Consider the following 21,028-nt stretch of genomic DNA (forward strand, 5'->3'; position numbering starts at 1 on the left):
CAGACACTAGGCATGGCAGCAGCACCAAGAAGGCGGAAATGGGGGGGTGTTCCCGAGGGAGAAATTGCGTTGAATTACAACCGATGGTGCTCTGGCTACGACAGATAAGCGAGAATAAGAGCGGCGTCCCTGGTATGCAGTGAAGTTGGCGAGTCATGATCTGCCCCACTGGCTTGGTCGCGGAACAGTTCTGGAGTGTTTCTACTTGCTAAGATCTGAAATTGACTTGTTTTTTTCACAGGGAAAAAAAGGCCACGGCCCTTGATAGACCCGAGGAACCCTGAGTGGTTCGGCAGACCTCGCTTATTTTTTTATTTATTTTTTTTAGTTGATCTCACTGCCGCGTCTAAACACATTGAGCAAATGTACGCAATCATTTGCTGTGGATTTGCCTTGTTGAGAGTTCAAACGATCAAATGATCTCAGTGAGGGATGGGGAAGGAGCACGTGCAGTCGGAGCTTATTGAAACCTCATTTGATGAGGACTCTCTGACGTCTCCACCATCAGCTCCAACTCTCAGACACCAACAGGGGTTCGGAGAAGTCCAGATCTTCCCATATGAGGCGCCACGCCAGAAGGATGCTCAGTGTATTTTGTGCATTAAGTACATATGTGAGCAAACGTTTTCTCTGATCTCTCCATTATAAGGCTTACACCTGACCTGACAGCAATTCCTCGGTCCAACGCCCTGTTCCCATTATGAGGGACATTGGTGGGTGAAATTTCATAGTGATAAAATCGCCTTACTGCAGATTCAAGTTGACTCTGCACAAACATGGAATCAGATTAGTGTCAACACGATCGAAGCAAAAACGCCTTAAATATCAAAACTAAGAATTTGAGAGAGGACAAAACTCATCGGAGCAAAAAAAAAAAAAATGTCAGTGAGAAAGACGCAGAGGTTTAGTTTTCTTCCTTAGTTTTCTATGTAAGACTACACGCCGACAGTGTCTCGGTGCGTGAATGCATCAGAACATGACCACGTTCCATTTTTCAGCATCAACACGCAGCAAGCAGCGCTTTTAGTAGCAAAAAGTTGTTGTTTTTTTTCTGTATCATATTGGCATCTTTGTGGAAATACTTGATTAATGATGCCCAGTAATACCATGTATGTGTTGTTTCCTTGTCAGCGTGAGTTGCATTTAGCAAAACGACACAGCAGGGTGAAGCTGGAAACAAAGGAAATAATGCAAAACGATTCAAATTACGGCTTTTCACCCACGGATTCTGCGTCTATAATCTAGAAGCACAAACCTGAGACTAGAGAACCTGAGACACGGTGTCCAACATTTTGGATGTGATAAGAAACCACCAAGACCCGTTGAAAACACACCCGAACCTGATGTGCACAAATTAATAAAAAAAAATAAAAAAAGACAATTTTGCAATTTTCGGCAATTTCCCCCCCCACACACAATTGTCTACGTGATCAGGACTGATAGAGTCCACTTGGATTCACTGAGGTATTAATATTATGACACACACACACACACACACACACACCAGAGGCAACACAAAGGGACCATATCCGACCCTGAACTATATGCAATTTGGACGTGGCAAGGTCTGACTTACTTAGGTCTAAGGGAATTTGTGAAGACTTCTGAGACTTCCACACACAATTAAACATTATTACAAATCATTATTATTATTATTATTATTATTATTAGCCTGCATGTGTTCAGCACATTAAGCTAAATCAAGTAAAAAGTCAGCAAAGCAAATCCAGGCACTGCTAAGAGCCATGTGGAAGTGGACACACCTGCTCTGTTCATTTTTCCACTGCTGAGGGCCACCATTAGCTCATTTGGTGGCTAACACTCGTGCTATGACTGCAGCTACAAAGAATAGCCAACGAGAGCGTTAGCGGTGTGTAAGAGAGGCGAGGAAACAAATTCAAGCCCTCCATACTGCGGCGGGCCGACCAGTGTCTCACAGTGACTGATGTTATGACCAGAGGAGCACGAGATGATGGTTGGATTTAAAGGCAACAATATCATTTCTGGACTAAAAACTAGCCTTTGAAACAACATGATGACATCACATCACACATGGCTAGATGGCGTATGTTGAAAAATAATCTGTTCATTTCAATGAACTTTCACACAATCGCGATCTTTAGAAAAAACGCCACGTGACCTTAGGTAAACCAGAGGAGGCTGGCCCATAGAGGCAAGAGGGAGATCAAAATATTAAAAAAAAAAAGAATAACGCATTCCCAAATCACAGTATCATTTATGAAATATTTTTTTCTCTCTTCTTTGGAGAAAAAAAAAATCACTTTGTTGAAATTGCTGATTAAAATGGTTCAACAGCGACACCTGCAGGCAAGAGGGGACAGGGCAGTCTGCTGCGGGAAGTGGTTTTCCCCCTGTCCTCCCCAACTTTTGGAGTCACCAGCCAACACTGGTTTACAACCCAGTCCCAGACACTGATGGATTTGTTCTGGTTTCCATGGGACGGTCGCCCGTCGTTTGTCCATGTTTTTGCAGCGATGCTTAAACTTCATTTGTATTAAATTAGCAGTTCAGTATTACCAAAGCCGCAGCATCTGCCGTCTCCTCTCCGAGCAAGTTGGGAAAGCGAGAACTCAGCCAACAGACCGGAATGACATTGCCGAGGCTGCTGTAAAAGGTTCCTGCTGGAAATGCTGATTCTCTGCCAGATGTCAGGAGGGGGGGGGGCGCCTGGCAGCGCAACAGAGGGGGAAGGTCGCCGAGTTCCCGCCGCTGAAGACGCTGCTGCGGCGCCCTGCCACGTGTGGATTAAGAGATTTTTTTAGGTCGATTTCAGAAAAAAATATATAAATATATCAAACAGAATGAATTAGTGGCAGCACTTGTTCGTTTGTTTGTCTCTTTTTGTCTTTTCCTGTTGTCTGACTTTTGCTTTAAAACGTAATTCCTGTTAATGAGAGTGCACCTGAACACTGAGAGCGACTGTAACTGGACAGAGTACGTGCCAATGTTCCCGACTGTCCTCACGAGAAAAACAATATTTGAAACGAATACCTGCAGCACACGCACAAAGCTGGAAGCTGACATGAGACTCCAACCCAAGGGGCAATTTGTGAACCAGCAGGCGAGTACCAGTAATCCCAGGTCCTGATATATATATGTATATATATATATATCTTTTGAATATGTTGTGATTTTCAGAAGATTTTTAAATGAAGCTCTGCTGCTCAGCAGAACACGCATGACTTTGCAAAGACGGAGCCCCCCAGAGGACATAGGAGAGTACAAGAGGTTACTGCTCTTATTATTCTTATGTGCAGATTTGGAACGTGTGCATGTGTGTGTGTGCATGTGTGTGTGTGTGTGCTCAGACACCAGCAGGTGCACCAAAATGAAACCACGTCAAAACAAGTGTTTTTCGGCTTAAAGAACCTGCCCACTCTGCTGCTCGTCAAACAGAGACGTCGGTGCATCTTTTTCGCAATCTGGAGAAGTCACGGTTAATTCCCCGGGAGGCGGGTGGAGAAAATGGGACTCGCACACAGCATTGGGCGGTGGCGGCGAGCAGGTTTATTTCTGCTGAGACGAGGGGCTCTGTGGAGAGATAAGGAGAGGAGGTGGGGTGAGAGTTAGTCCCCCTCATGCTGATGCTGCCGTTTTGGCCTCCGTCAACTTCCATTATGGCCGAACTCCATCACTCTTCCCCCTGCGACTCCATCCCGGTGTCTCCTGAGCAAGCACCTTCCCCCCTGCTTCTCTGAGAATGTCAGCTGTCATGGCTGTCCCTGAGAGATGCTCCCCCCACCCGCACCTCCACCTGCAAACACACACACACACACTCTCGACTGCTCGGCTGTGAGGTGCTGATAAAAGGCCGACTACAATAGGAGGGGGGTGGGCGGGCCATTTCCTCAGACCGCCAGGCCGCAGAAGAAAAGGTGGTCTGTCACTGAGCAGAGGGGCGGGCTGAGCCCAACCACCTCTGGACCATGTTATGGTCATCTGTCCCCCAGTGATAATGCACAGGTCTCCAGAGATGTGGCACATGTATGGCATACTATGGCTGAGCCAAAGCACATAAAGGCGGCCTTTCAGTGTGGACAGCAGAAGATTACGGTCTGAAGACGGAATACTAATCCAGGGCATATGCAGGAAGCCTGAAGTGAAATTTCAAACCTTTTAAGGCCCTTTCCATACATTTTTAAGACCTCATCATCACTTGATGAGGTCTTGATTTCTAACCAGTTACGTCAGCAACACACTTTAACTTACATTTGCTGCACTTTGATTGCACGACACACTTGACCCAATCGTGCCGTCCTATAGCAGCTTTGTGGCTAACAGGGGCGGTTCTAGACACAGTAGAGATCTCAAATCTTTGAATAAGTCTGGCGTCACGTGTCGATCGATAAATATATGCATATATAAATAAGGGTATATGAATAAACGCTTATTGTTATCATTATTCATCTTCTTATTATTATTCTTAGGCCTATTATTTCAAACACAATCCCTGGACACTTTTTTTTTTTTTTTTTTAGCACGCCTATACAATTTAATGCAATCCAACACAACAGATCTGTCACAAATTCTACATTCATAATGAACGAAATGAATAAACTCTACGCTTATTGCTGCGGTGGTGGCGATATAGAGAAATATGAAAGCAATCTCTGCAAGCGTTAATGATATACTAGCACCTTTGTAACGGCATTATAAAGACTAACAGCCGCAGCCGGTGCGGGTGGCAGATGTGAGGGGAGGGTGGGCATCATCACGAGAAAGTTTTCAGAGCGCGAGTGTCCCCGTAACCATAGCAACACTGTCAGTCGTGCCTGCGTGCAAGAGGAGAGGGAGAGGCGCCGGCTGAGGTTGCTCTTGAGCGGCATGCAGGGGAATACATCCAGTCAGTCAGTCAGTGAGCGCTCTGACGGTTGTCCCTCTCCTCTACCCGCCTGCGCAGTGGCTCCATTCATGCAAATATTTGCATTTTAACAAAAATCTTTGGACAAATATGCAGCCTTAATTGTCGCTCAGCTGATTTCTTAACATTCAATACTTTTTAAGACCCCCGCGGACACCTTGTAATGAATGACGAAGAACATCTCTGGAGAGACAAGATTGGTTTTATTTTTTTTTGTTTGTTGTCGTATTTCTCACAGGAATAGCTGCAGCAGCTTCCAGTTTAAAAAAGAAGATAAAGATGCTGACGGTTAGTTGCGATTCCCTCAGGAGACACTTTGATTTGAAATCTAACTAAGGCAAATGGAGCAGAACATGTAGCGACTCCATGGTTTACACCGGAATGAGTGAGCTCCTAACCAGAACCCAGTTAAAGGGCTACACTCCCATCACCACGGCTCCAACATCAGATCAGAAGAAGAGCTTTGGGGGGGGGGTTTTCTCTACACGCGCAATAATCAACGCCACGCCAGTTACAGTCAGCTGTGGTGGCTGAAGCTTGATCGTCTCACCTTCCTGCTTGAGATCTGAATTTTATGATTCTATTAACTCCCATAAAGTCAACCAAAGATTCCTAAAGGTTCCTAGTTCTTAGTTAAACTTTTTTTGCCTAAAGGTGAAATTACATATTTCAGAAAAAAAAATTTTTTTTTAATGATCATCACTAACCTCGTGAACAAAGAGATGACAAAGCTCCCTGGTTTGTGCCTCCATAACACACTAAGGCAATTGACCATAGACTGTACATAAAGATGGACGACGTGACAGCTCTCCAAAAGTGAAGCCAAAACATCTCGATTGCCCCCCCCTCATGTTAGCGGATGGGACATGGGGCCAAGCTAAAACATCAAAGTACACAGTACAAATACATTTTTTGGTAGTTCTTATCACGCTGATGTTTGCTCAAGTGTTCATTTTTCTGATAAGTTTGGTGTTAAGTCGTTATTTGATGCTATAAAAACGGGGTGAGACGTCATGATTGACAGCTGTGATTGACTGGGGTGCTCGCAAATTGGGTCGGGCGGCTATATATGGGCGCGAGGTCCAAACCGTGGCTCCAAGCTGCAGACTCTGGCTCCAAATGAACATGTTCTCACACGATATTCCATGACACAATGTTTGCATTTCCGGACATCTTGTCTCCCTTTCCCCCTCCATGACTCCTTTTCATTGCCAGCTGGCACAAATGGGCGGCAGCCTGGGGAGGGACAGGGTTTGCAATAGGTAAAAAGGAGTGACAACTCTTTTTTTTTTTTTTTTTTTAATCCTTCTACTTGCAGGCAGTGAGGGAGATCTAATTAAGATTGTTCATTAGATGAGCCTCCCCAATACATGGATGCTTATCAATGTGCGCTTCATCCAACAGCAAAACAGCCTCAACTCTCCCAGAGGGGCAGGGTCTGAATCTCTCCACCCACCGCAACGCGGTGCTTCTGAGCTCCGTTGGTGGCCAACATTTTACAAATTGTTCCATATTTGCGAAAGTCAGCCTTCAATTATTATTCTAGCATCTCCTGTCAGCCAGGAAATACAAGAACGTCCGCCATCACTGAGGTAATTCAAAGTGCTTCACATTATCACATGAAGTCATTAACAACTCTTCTCCATATATATGAATAGGCCTCTCTGCAATATTATCAGTGAGGGTGTCCCTGTTGTGACGTTCTACACCTGGACACACTGTGCTTCGGTGACTTCATCTCCAACCGTCAGCCAACCATTTTGCACCCATATACTACACCTCATCTGCCCTGGCTTCCAGCACGTCATATTTATATATAGAGGATAGTTTGATTTACCGCTGCTTGTCTAAAATTCTGAAAACGCTTCCGGCTGTCAGATGCAAAGTCACAAGAAGCAGTCCGTCAAGCTTCTTCGACGAAGCGCAAGAAGCAGAAGAAGTCAGCGGGTGAACGAGCTTCGCCGCTCTTCAGGTTGGACATGCTGATTACAACTCCTCCATCCTCCTCTCGCTCCCCCGTCCAATGCCTCTCACTCAGCTCGCTTGTCATCATCATCATCATTATTTAGCACCTGATTTGCCGAGCTCCTGAAAGCGGGACCACGCCGGCGCCCAGACAAATCAAAAGGTTCAGACCAAACATCGCGCGGCAGAGAAGATGAAATGTGACGAGAACGTCCTCGTGAGAAGTGGCAAATGCCGAAAAGGACCTATGTTTAAGTCAGGTGAAAGTGGCGTGACGTTGACGTAGCACCACAAAACCTCTTAAGGGGGAGGGCTGTGGAGGATGGATGGGTGTACAAAGTGCTTGTCTTTGACACAAGAGAGAGAGATATTGCTCACATCCTGTCTCCTGCCAACAGTATTTTATATATATATATTTCTGGGGGGCATTTTTGCCCATAATAAAGAGGATACAATAGAGAGGAGGCAGGACATGCACGCACTAACAATGCCATGCTGACTTGGCCAGTATCCCCAAACTCCTAAGCCACCAGAACCCCCAGTGTCGGTTTCCCAAAGCAGTTTCTGAGACTAAACTAACCGAAATAAACCTTAACCATGATGAGATGAGAACCTCTACAAAGGCCACATTTTGTCAGGCAATCTGTTCAATGAGATCCTGAACGTTAAGCTTCAGTAGTACCTTGTCCATGTTGTAAGGAAATCTGCATTAGACCGGCACTAAATATTATCAACTGAGCGCCGATTTCATACGTCTTTGTACCGTTCCAGCACGTCTTCCTGCGTTGATATAATATATCCTGATTGCAGATCAGTCTGAAAGGGAACGGGCACTCTCACTCTCACACGTTGTCATTCTTTCACTTGCTGGTCTCTGGTTTATGGTTCCTACAACATGGCATGGCCAGACCTATTTGTTCAAGGGACCCGGAGCAGGACCCAGCTCCAATTCGTGCATCCACAACGTGTGTTGGTGGAGGGGCAGCTGGCTCCCACGTTTCAATTAGTTTTCTGGGGAGACGGGTGGGTGCTGCGACTCTGGGTGCGAACTGTGACCGACTCTTTGACGGAGGAGAGCGGCAGATTTGTTCATTAGTTCCAGCCCGGAGACTGGATGCATCTAAACAACACACACACATACATACATGGAAATGGGTTAACTAGAGTTACACTGGCATATCCGTATCCAATATATACAGAGGAACGTGATCATTCTCATGTTCTGACGCGTGCTCTCTCTGACGTCAGGCTTTGCACAGCAGAGCAGCCATTTGTAACACTATAAAGGTATATACACTTTAGCCTTTAGACGCGGTTGTTACGTCATACCTCAGCCTGCCCCCCAGCGTTTAATGTGGCGTTGACAGCATGTAGTGTTCTGTAAACACTGGCTGGACTGAGCACAAGCGTCACAGAGCCTTCTAACAAAGCCTGAGCCGTGTCGCATCCTTGTCGTATGACTTCAGCGTGGCTTCCCCGTGATCTCAGCACTCGGAGGTGTGACAAAGGGAGCGAATACTGAACACCGGGGCTTATGCACCGGCGCCTCTTGCTCAACAGCTGACTGAGACGGTTGATCGCATTGTAGCAGCCTTAACAGACCTCATCTGCAGCTTCCATCCCGGGGAAACTGCACCCAACCAGGTCCTGGTTGTAGTAATAAGTCAACCACAAAAAAAACAAATATATATATATATATACTGTATGTATTTATCTTAACATTAATAGGAGTTTGAGGGAAAAAAAATCTGAAAGAAAAGTTGAGAAGCCGATCCTCAAAGCCATTCTAAAAAAAATGATATGCTAATTAAGTGTCTGCTTCAAGGGAAATCTTGGAAACTTTTGCAAGGAAGTTATAAGCACTTAACAAATGACTTACACTGTTCTGCTTGCAGACATATACATTTTTAAAGTGACTATTTTCTCATTTCTGCTGCGTTTCCTGCTGCAATACAGACTCAGTCAATCGTAAAGTCTCCCCCCCCCCGCCACCCCCCCGAGTTGCCATTTCAGGATATGAGAAAGCATGATCTGGGCTTGAAGCTTCCTTTCTCGAGATATTGCATTCAGGGAGCAGTGAGGGATTTATCAGTGTTCCTCATCAGGCCGGGTCTGATAATAGTCCTCAGCAGCTCAGAAGCTGCTCGTTGTGTCTGCAGACATAAAGACAAGTGCCCACACTCACAGCAGAGCCATTAAGAACCCATTTTAAATGGAATTTGACCGGGAAACTTAATTATTCCTGAGGAATGGTGAAAGTAACTCTTAGTAACAAAAGTTCCCCAACATAAACGATGACTCTGCTCGGTTCCGCCCGGGGTTTCCCCCCTGCTCTAGGACACACTTCCAGTCCCACCTTCTGCCCAGCTCTTCCCCCCCGGCTCTCACCCCAGCCCTTTTTTACCCAGCAATAACGTGTCTTCTTTATTTCAACTCCAGTCTCCTTGCCTACCCTAACCCTAACGCCATGGCTGATCTGGTTCCCCATTTGGCAGATAACGCCTGAACCCCGGTGTTTCCTTCTGCTCCTGACAGACAACGGTCACTATCCACACGGCCACAAGAGGTTCGCTTGTCGGGAAAATGGAATGGCTCCCATCTACAAAGCTCTGATCAGTCGATCCTTTCTCCAGCCGAAGCAACAATGAGCAATGAGCACAACGCACCAGACTCATTTTGAATTGCTGAACCCAGTCGGAGATGTGGACAGCGATTCGGGGGTCTTGAACCATCCGTCATTTCAGCTCATTTCGTTTCAGGTTCATCTGAGCTGGGTCTAATTAGAACAAGACCTACGACGACAAATGTGAAAAACATACATGCATATTTTTCAAATATCCATGGGTAAAAAAAAAAAAATGCACAGGAAAAGTGTGTTCAATAAATATAAAGTAATTCAGACTGATTATGATGGATGACCTCTGTTCTACAAAGGCTGCTCAGCATAATACAGATACAGAGACATCTTCAACACCTCACTGGAGACATGCCACGTGCCAGCCTGCTTCAAGGCCTCCACCATCATCCCCGTCCCCAAAAAAACAGGGCCCAGAGGATTAAATGACTACAGACCCGTCGCCCTGACCTCTGTGGTCATGAAATCATTTGAACGCCTGGTCTTGTCCCACCTCAAATCCATCACCGACCCTGTGCTGGACCCCCTGCAGTTCGCCTACAGAGCCAACAGGTCTGTAGACGACGCCGTCAACTTGGCTCTACACTTCATCTTCCAGCACCTGGATCCTATGCCAGGATCCCGTTTGTGGACTTCAGCTCTGCCTTCAACACGATCGTCCCGGCTCTTCTTCAGGACAAGCTCTCCCAGCTGAACGTGCCTGACCCCACCTGCAGGTGGATCACAGATTTCCTGTCTGACAGGAAGCAGCACGTGAAGCTGGGGAAACACGTCTCAGACTTGCGGACGATCAGCACCGGCTCCCCTCAAGGCTGCGTTCTTTCTCCTCTACTCTTCTCCCTCTACACCAACAGCTGCACCTCCAGTCACCAGTCCGTCAAGCTCCTGAAGTTCGCGGACGACACCACCTTCATCGGACTCATCTCTGGAGAGGATGAGTCTGCCTACAGGTGGGAGATTGACCACCTGGTGACCTGGTGCAACAGCAACAACCTGGAGCTTAACGCTTCAAAGACAGTGGAGATGGTTGTAGACTTCAGGAAGAGCGCAGCCCCACCCGCCCCCATCACCCTGTGTGACTCTCCAGTGGACACTGTGGAGTCCTTCCGTTTCCTGGGCTCCATCATCAGCCAGGACCTCCGGTGGGAGCTGAACATCAGCTCCCTCATCAAGAAAGCCCAACAGAGGATGTACTTCCTGAGGCAGCTGAGGAAGTTTAACCTGCCACAAACAATGCTGGTTCACTTCTACACTGCCATCATACAGTCCATCCTCACCTCCTCCATCACTGTCTGGTACGCTGCTGCCTCCACCAAGGACAGACGCAGACTGCAGCGTATCATCCGCTCTGCAGAGAGGGTGATCGGCTGCAACCTCCCATCTCTTCAGGACCTGTACTCCTCCAGGACCCTGAGGAGAGCAGGGAAGATCGCTGCTGACCCCTCCCACCCCGGACACCATCTGTTCGACTACCTCCCCTCTGGCAGGAGGCTGCGGTCCATCAGGACCAAAAGCTCCCGCCACAAAAACAGTTTTTTCCCCTCTGCAGTCAACCTGACAAACTTACATTGACCCCCCCCGAACACAAACACAAGTTATATGTTATATTAACGTACAACGCACCCACCCCCTACTGGACACTTTATCTGGACACTTTACCTTATTTTGGTCACTGCACTGTTTGTTATTTATCTTATCTTATTTTTATTCTTATTTTACCTTTTATATTCTACTTACTTGTTATCAAAACAATAGCACCTTCAGACCACAGCAAATTCCTTGTAATGTATGTTACTTGGCAATAAACAGTTTCTGATTCTGATTCTGATTCAGAGATAAATGGCAAAGAAGGGCAAGTAGAAGGGGACAGAGAGTGATAAAGAAAAGTTTTTGAAAGAGAAAAAAAAAAAAAAAAAAATCTGTCAGAGACAGCAAAGATGGGGGAAAAAAAGAGGAGAGCACTCACGCAGCTGCAAAGCCCGGAGGCCAACCAGCTGCCACACTCCCCTTGGCACCTTCAGGTCAACAGGCTAGGACGGGAGAAAAGGGCAGAGAACACACACACACACACACACACACACACACAATCACACGCACAACCTAAGAGAGCAACGTCCTGCAGTGCGTCATCCCTCGGGGGCTCAGCGCTGCTTTCACAGATTTGTAGAGCTTAGTTGGATTTCTCAGGACTGTGTTCAGGATCTCAGGCCGTAGTTGTGGTGCTACTTCTTTCCGCGACAGTCCACGAGAACTGCTCTGGGCCGGTGGACGTGGTACTCAACTGAGCAGGTATTGTTCCAGCATAGGACTAGTGGTGGGTATGTGAGCTCAAGGCCTCTCATACTAGAGACCCATGTCTGGCTTCCAGTTCACGTATGGGGTTAATAACACGACAAGTGCTCTTGCCGCTGCCGCCGCCCTTATTGTGATCATTACTACAGCAAATGATCGCTATTACAGCAAACAAATTGCCGCTGTTAATTAGAATCATACTCGGCTTTATTGGCCAAGTGTGTTTACACATGCAAATAACATCAGGTGACCAGACTGCTGGTGAACTGTGTGTGTGTGTGTGTGTGTGTGTGTGTGTGTTAGAGAAATGGAGGATTTTCTTCAAGATGTCATGCAGTTGTTGAAATGTCCTAATAATAATAATAATAACTCAATGCATTTATATAGCACCTTTCAGGGGACCCAAGGACATTGTACATTTCGTAATGTTTCTAATATAAACTGAAGAAACTTCATCAAACATGATCTATCAAATATATTTTCTCATGTTTTTGCAAATTTTTTTATTACTGCTGGGCAAGAAAAATAATACATTTTGAACGAGATTAGAATTATTTCATATTTGTATTTATTCACATTACACAATATTGTTTCTACTGCAGCATCAGCCATGTCACGACGTAAACTCAATATTTCCCTGGGAACAAATAAAAACTTCGAAATAAAACAAATCATATTCCTGACATCAAAAACATTCGCTGAAGTTTAAAAAGAATCACGGTCATTCAATCACTCATTCATCCTTTTCCCCGGTCATCCTCCCTCTTACTGCTGATGTGGGCCGACTGCTCGAAAGGTACTGCTGGAAGAGGGACTGGTTTGGATCGGGGGCTGCATCCTCGATGTCAAGGGCATACTGTTTGGTTTATCTTGTGGGACTGTAGACTGGGTTTGTTGGGGGGTTTTTTGGAAATAGCTGTCAGTATAGCTATTTAGTAGTTATTTATTCATTTAGCCTTTAAGTCTGCCATGGAATTCTCCTCCCCTTCTGCTATCTGCACACTTCGGAGACAGGTCTGGCTATGTGAGACTAGCTATTTAACAACCATTTTTGGAGGGAAATGTCGGCGTTTTGTTGGTGCCAGTTAACTTCCCTTAAGGCTAGTTTGTAGGAGGGATCAGTACTTGGTCCCTTTTGCTCTTGTTGTAGTTGTGTACTTGATTGGAACTTTGAGGTGGGCCCGACAGCGGTGCGCTAAAGAGCAGCTTCTGGAAGATTTTGGAGCATTGTGAAACTTACTTAAAATGTTGTTTGACTGAGGTTGAGGGGTTCTTTGTATGTAGCCTGCTAGCAGCTCTGAGTCCAGTTTCGTGCCTAGTCCTGGGACTTCAACTTTTGAGCAAACAAACACAACACTCCTCCCTTAACATAGATAGAAAAAAAAAAACCTAACAAAATATTATAGGAAACCATCAAAGGAACGATGTTATGCTCTTATATTCCATTCATATAAGGTAAGCATGCACACTCAAGTCTTGTGGACCTATCCAAATGAAGACTATGACGACCCAGAGTTGAGACCAGGAGGCAGAGTCGCAGTCCTACACGCTTCTCTGCGCTTCCATTAGAGCAGTTACCCACCCGAAACCCCATAAAGACTGTGCCTGCCCCCCCCCGACCACTAAAATGTATTCAATCAAAAGTAAACAGGCGAGGAGTCATAAATAAAAACCTAATAAAAATTAACACCACCACTGCTATGGGCCAAAACAATAGGAAAATTAAACAAGGACTGTTAAACATCAGATCTCTGTCATCCAGAACTGCATTAGTAAAGGAGTTAATATCAGATAATCATATTAATTTATTCTGTCTGACAGAAACCTGGCTGCGTCATGAAGAATATGTTATTTTAATCCACTCCGCCCCAGTCATATCAATACTCACATCCCTCGAGGCACCAGCCGAGAAGGTGGAGTTGCAGCCATCTTTGACTCAAGCCTGTTGATGAACTCTAGAGCTAAACTGAATTACAGCTCATTGGAAAGTCTTGTTCTTAGTCTTTCGCTCCCAACATGGAACACACTGAAGCCAGTTTTATTCATTATAGTCTATCACGCTCCAGGTCCATACTCTGGATTCTTATCTGAATTCTCAGAGTTTTTATTAGGTTTAGTCCTTAAAACAGACAAAGGAGGACTCCTATGCTAACCTTAGTCCCTCCCAAAGTGATCATCTTGTTGATAGTGCTGCAGGCTAAACGCGAATGACACTCGACTCTAAAAAAGAAGATAATAAAACAAAGAAAGTCAGCCCCATGGTATAACTCCCAAACCCGCAAATTAAAGCAAACAGCGCAGAAACTTGAAAGGAAATGGCGCTTCACCAAACTGGAAGAATCACCGTTAGTTTGGCAAGATAGTCTTAAAACTTAGGATTAGGACGACCCTCTGTAATGCCAGAGTGGCCTATTACTCATCACTAATAGAGGACAACAAGAACAACCCCAGGTTTCTTTTCAGCACTGTAGCCCGGCTGACTGAGCCATGTATTCCTATAGCCCTCAGCAGTAATGACTTCATGAGCCTAACCCTAACGCCATCGCCCGCATTACATCTATAGTCCTACTTAGATCTGTTCCTGACAGACGAAATCCTCCAGATTATCCTTGACATGACGAACCTGCAGGGGAGACGTTCTGCCAAAGACTGGCGGGACATCGATGTCACAGACCTGCAGGCTTACATCGGGCTGCTGATTTTAGCCGGTGTGTACAAGTCCCGGAATGAGTTGACCCGCAGCCTGTGGGATGACCACACCGGGCGGGCCACCTTCTGGGCCACCATGTCCCACCATAAGTTTATTCTTTTGGGCTCAAACTTACGGTTGGATGACCACCTCACAAGGCCAAGCGCGATTCAGACAAGACAAGCTGGCTGCCTTTTGCGCTGTCTGGGAGAAGTCAACGCATCGCATCCCCCTCCTTTTCAACCCATACCAGGACGTCTGCGTGGACGAGCAGCTCGTCCCATTCTGTGGTTTCCGACAGTACATGCCGAGCAAACCAGCCAAGTATGGAACAATCAGAATCACAATCAGAAACACTTTATTGATCACTAGGGGGGAATTAGACAATTTAAAGGTGCTTCTATTCAAGAATAGAAAAGTAGCATGGAGTTAGAAATGAGAAGCATGTAAAAACATAAGATATAAAAAATAAAAAAGTGAAAAAATATAAATGTAAAGAATATATACATTTAAAATATTTAAGTGAAAAAATAGAAAAAATATATACAATAGCAATGTATATGTATGCATATATATGTATGTATTGCACTGGGGTTTATAAATAGAGAGTAAATAATGGGGTTATAGTTGCTGACAGAGGTGAAATAGCCCAGAATCAGTCTGATTCTTCTGAGTGTCAGTGACACCACCGTCAGAGAGTCCAGCTCCACCCCCCACAACGTCACTGGCCTTGCGGCTCAGTTTGTTGAGTCTGTTGGAGTCCGCCACCCTCAGCCTGCTATGCAACAGCATGCAACAGCATAGAGGATAGCACTGGCCACCGCAGACTCACAGAACATCCTCAGCATAGTCCGGCAGATGTTGAAGGACCTCAGCCCTTCCTGTAGAGGGCATTAGTGTTCACCGCTCAGTCCAGTTTATTGTCAATGTGAACTCCCAGGTACTTGTAATCCTCTACAATGTCCACACTGACCCCCTGGATGGAAACAGGGGTCATCTGCGCCTTGGTCCTCCTCAGATCAACTGAAGATCTGGGTAACCTGCGATGTCAACACATCCCACGCATGGAATATGCAGATTTATACTGGAGAGTCAGCTGGCAGTCTCCCGGAGGTGAACCAGGGGAAGAGGGTTGACCTGGAGATGACGGAGAGGCTCCAGGGGAACACCTTCTTCACCTCCTTTGCACTAGCAGAGGAGCTCCTGAGAAGGAAGTTACCCCTGGTCGGGACTATTCGAAGGAACAAGCCTGCTCTATTTGTAAAGTGTCATGAGATGACTTGTGTTGTGAACATAAATAAAACTGAATTGAATTGAATGGAGAGACTTGTAATGGAAAACACAACAAGAGTTACTTGTGAACTACACAGTAGCTGTGGATCAGTGGAGAAAGCACATGATCATATGCTTGATTGCAGAATTATTGTCCAGCTGAAAGACATGAAAGATTCTCTTGCGGTGGCTTCCTTGACTTTGCTCCATCCTTTGTCACTTTTAACATCAGGTCATAGCCCCGCTGATCGAATAGCGTATCCACATCATGATGCTACAACCACCATATTTCACATTACCCGGGATTAGTGTCCTTGAGGAAGTATTATATTTGCAACACACATTGCTTTTAAGTTTGACTTGTGATTTCAAAACCTTGTCAAACGTCCTGGATGTCACTCAGTTCCTTTCTGGAAAACTGTAGATATGGTTCTTAGGTAATGGTGCCTTTGAAGCTACACTCCCATAGGCCAGTTTTATGCAGAGCTCTTGATGTGGTCGACTGATGCACCTTCACTCTCAGCAGCTGAAGTCTGCAGCTCTTCGTTTTACTTATAAATGCACATGTATGGCGTCTTTACAAGTCAAACTTCCTCAGGATGCTCTTAAATCTGAATTTTCACGCACATTTTAATACCTATGCAAGCACCATATTCCGATTAACTTTGTCTTGCTTCCAGTGTCTTGCTGCACTTTGTCTTTTAAACGTGCATTGTATTCTTTGTTCATGGGCCCTCTCTTGTACTTTCCCCAACAGAACACAGATAGGCCAGCAGTTCCACGGAGCAGTGCGTGACTGGTTGTGCGTCATACGGAGGGATGGTGCAGAGCCCAAGCCTGACCCTGAGGACATCTGTGTCCTTCCTAAAAAAAAAAATGGAGGTCTTCAGTGGAATGGGGAGCATTGTGCTCACTTATTTTGTGCTGATAACGCTACTCATCAGACCTCAAATGCACACATGAAGTCCTGCAGAAAATCTCCTTGATCTGGACGAGCAGAGGACGTCGTCAAGGGACGAATTCCTGAAAAACAAGGTGCTGGTGTGAGTGTGCTGGAAAAACACTGAGTCAAATCGTGCACATGTCCTGAAGCATTGGTCTGTATCCCAGACAGATTTTGTGTCTTTCCACTGCACAACGTTTAGAGCTTTGAAACAGCTTGGAAAAGCTTTAAAGATATCCCAAAGTACTATTTTCTCATTTAGTGTAGGACTTCTATCCTACACGTTTGTGTGGATGGAGGAGTCACACTTTTAACCCAGTCAGCAGTGAAAGAATGTTTCTACTTCACCTGTTAAAGAATTAATTTCACCATTCATAGTGCGGTTAGAGCTCCCTTGGAAAAGAAATGATGGTTTTAGGACAATTGTCTGACATCACAGCAAAGAACGCGCAAGCAGTGTTACAGTAATGCTCGACTATTCTGGAGTTGCTGCGATGAACGCGTGTATCTTATTTGCTTTGGATTGTTCTTTCTTCAAGATGCTCGGTTTTCTTGAGCCACTATTATTTTGTTGATTCTAAGAGGTGCATATACACTCCGCGTCCAAATTTGTTGGGCCCACCTAACTAAAACCAATGCCGTCTAATCAACAGCCCTGCAGGCATCTGTTGTTAATGCCAGATGTGGAAAAAAATAAATAAATATAAAATTGTCATGTGTTTGTTGTACTTTTTCCATGCAAGTTAGTCGGCCTTAGCTCATTAAATGGAAACAAAGGCTCAAGTTAGTTCTGGCAATGAAAACTGCATTAACTGAAGTGACAAGACTGATATGGAGCAGCTGGAGGAAAAGCAGGCTATTTTAGACCATCACCTTGTAACGAAATTGATCGCAAATGATGAGATGCAACGGGGATCTGTCACATTCAGCTCAGCAGAGGACAGTAATTGATCGGGCTTACACATCGTCCTTGTGCTTCAAGGTAATCCGTTGGAACAGTCAGTCACAATGTTGGGGAAACATTGAAAATCTTCTGGCTTTGTAGTTTTTTTTTTGGGTTTGTTTCCATTGATTAAACCAAAACACATGATTTCAGTAACTAAGCAGTCCAGCAGGGATCATTTGACTGCAGGATAAATAGGCAGTGAGTGTGTGTGTGTGTAACGAACCCTTAATACAACTGTAATTTACTAATCTAGTACATTTCAGCCGTGCTGTCTAAACTAAAAACATGCAGAAACCAGGGCTGGAGACAACCTTTCGCTGATCCCTGACCTGACACTGGGAGAACTACGAACTCCACAGGGGTTTTCTGTAGCTTCCAGAGACCTGGCCTAGTGCTTCTATATGGGCTATTTCTAGAGTTAAGGAGCTTGGTGGGTTCACATCAAATGACAAACGTCTGACTAGTCAAACACGAGCAGTCACATGAAGAAGAAACAAACCCAACATTTTGTCCCGATGAACTGAACCACCCGACAGCGAGCTCATTGCACAGGAAAACTGCGTGAGCACAACCACAGTAAGTACAGTGAGTCAAAGCACTGAACTGAGTCTGGTTTTACCATTTACCTTTCACACACAGTACGGTTGACTAACCTAGGGGTTGTGTTTCCAACCTGATCATCTTACTGCTTGCGTTTCTTGACCCATCACACTGCCGTTAAGCGATTTTTCTGTTTCCACAGGGAGTACAGAGTTATCAAAACTGATAGCCCCAAAAGTATCTGACGGCATATTTGTTCAGATTGTATCTACAAATTTGATGGTAATTACCCTTCGCAGTCTGCAGCGTTTCTGCTTCGTCAGAGGGAAAAGAAAAAAGAAAGCTGTGAACAGACATGAGCTGAGAAATGCTGGACTTGAGGCTGAAGGATTGATTCAAATTGAACCACCATGAGGACAATGTGGAAGGTGATGCTCACTAATGGATCATTTTTGTTTGAATAAAATGTCTGGGCGTACAATTAGACATTAGAACTAATGGCACAATGGAGCCCTGGTGAAACAAAGGGTGTCTGTCATGAATAGATGTCCAAATTCGCAGCTACACATTTTTGGAATATTCTGTTCTGGGCACGCGCACATGAATACAGAGCCAGCCAGACCCGACGTTAAAGCATAAAAACGAACTATCCAATTCTCTCTAGCGTGCAGATCAAACAAGGGGCACTTGAGATTGCATAGACAGGTAACGACTGGGACAATTGCCTATTTAACACCAGCTCCATTAATGGACGAACACAGGACAGCATCTTTTGCCCAGAGTAGTTCAGCCTTCAGCAATTATCAGTTGTTATCTAACGAGTAAAACATGAGTAACATTTACAAAACCTGTCAATACGGCCAAGCATTGTGCTTTCATTTAACTTTATCAATAATCTCTGGTAACAGTAATTCAGTTTTTGTTTTCTACTTCAGTATTCTGACGTGACTGCCTGCCTTTATCTCAGCTAAAAGTTTGGAGGAACTGCTGAACATGACTGGACTGGAAAAGTGGTGGATTTTGCCCTGCAAATCCAGCGAGTTCTCATTCTGTTGAAATTGAATTTTGGGGCTCTAGTTTGGTGTCAGCTAGGACACACTGAGTTTATTCCCTCCTCTGTGCTGGTTTGGCATCTTGGTGACTCGCCGTGTGCCCCAGTGAGAGGGGCGTGGTAGAGGTAGGTGTCGTGGTGCCATTGCCACCTTGGTGCCAAGAATGAGTGTGTCTCACAAAGTCTGCTGCCCACCTGCTCATTGAACATATTTCAGTCGCCTGACGCGCAGTATTATTCCAGGTATTAATGCGAGCAAGGCAGAATAAAGATTAAGCGTTTTTGAATCAAACACATCCACTGGTTAAATTTTGTGCAACCAGCACCAGGTTATGGTAAATTATTTGACACAGTTTCTACTCGACTTGCAGAGTCGAGGAGATAAAAACAAAAGCTATGTGCAGAGAAAGGACAGACTGATGGACATCTACAGCATCTGAGATGCATCATTAATAACTTAATAAATAAATAAAAGTTAGTGGCGATCAGCCCATACATGTGAAGACTGGGACGTCGAGTCATTCCCATGTCTTCATCCAGGTGGCAAATATGGCTTACATGATAAATAAACTGTTTAAATAGTTTTTTGTATGTAACAATATTTGTATGTAATAATATTTTCAACACTATATTTTCAACTATATTTTCAACACTATATCTATACACTATACTATATCTTGATAGGAAATTCGCTGATCTACCATGCCTAGCTATGCCTTTGCCTGTAATGAAACATCAGCTAGAAGGAAATATAAATATATCTAAACACAAACAACTACTAAAGATGCCTGAAATATACACTGAATGACTCATAAAGTGTGTTGGATAATAGTCCTGGTTCACCTAGATATTGTCAAAAGAAAACACTAAAATGTATCTCTAGACTAAAAAAAAAATCACACCCATTCCAGTTATTTTTCAGCTGTGCAGAATAAAGGATGAATGAGAATTTCACACCTTTACTGCAAAAACAGCAAATTGAATACCATGTTGAAAATGCTTAAGAACAATGTTATACTGATGGCACACCTTTAGAAGTATTCCAACAAAAAGAAAGAAAAGAAAATATGTCGAAACAGTTATTCATTAAACAAAATATTCTAACTTAATTTTGATCATCGAGTTGTTTTAAACACATCGTCAAGAATTATCAAAGCCCATTCTCTGTAATACTACAACTATAGAGTTGAGTTTCAGCTTCTTGGTGCTGCACATATACGTGGAACATTATGGCTTTAATGGTACAAATACGTTGAGAAATTGGTGAGGGAACCACCTTCTGAGACCCTAAAAGAGACCCTGATTCAGAAACATGTAAAATGAAGAAGAAATGTCAATAGCAATCAAATTTAAGCAAATTTGTGGCGTTGGCCAACTTAACTTTCTTAGTGTCAAATCATGGCTAGACTAGGTTTCTAAGGGGGCAGTGCATGGAACTCTAAAACGCTTTGCAGAAGCGGGATCAGTTGTATCCAAAGCACAATCAGGCAGACCAAAAGTGACCACACCATCAGAAGATCAATACACCAAGCTTGGGGTGGGCTAAGAAATACACCAGCATTTTACTGTGGATGACTGGAAAAAAGTCCTATTTACTGATGAATCCAAGTTTGAGATGTATGGCAGTAACAGAAGGGTGTATGTAAGGAGATGAACAGGAGACAGAATGATACAGCAGTGTTTCAAACCTACAGTGAAACATGGTGGTGGGAATATTCAAGCCTGCACGGAATCGCACGGAATCGACTAAACCCTGACCAAGGGCAAGCATCACTCCATTCTTCAGAGACATGCTAAACCCTCTGGTTTCATA

At 44.6% G+C, this 21,028-nt stretch overlaps 1 protein-coding gene and 1 pseudogene across 5 annotated transcripts in view; one reads left to right on the top strand and one right to left on the bottom strand.

The window, feature by feature from the left end:
• Positions 1-21,028, bottom strand: part of msi2b (musashi RNA-binding protein 2b) — a 160,316-nt gene that overhangs the window by 99,874 nt on the left and 39,414 nt on the right. The gene's annotated exons all lie outside the window — the stretch shown is intronic.
• LOC139285350 (piggyBac transposable element-derived protein 4-like) lies at positions 433-15,991 on the top strand (annotated as a pseudogene).

The sequence above is a fragment of the Enoplosus armatus genome, chromosome 5 (assembly GCF_043641665.1).
Source record: "Enoplosus armatus isolate fEnoArm2 chromosome 5, fEnoArm2.hap1, whole genome shotgun sequence".
Classification (NCBI taxonomy): Eukaryota; Metazoa; Chordata; class Actinopteri; order Centrarchiformes; family Enoplosidae; genus Enoplosus; species Enoplosus armatus.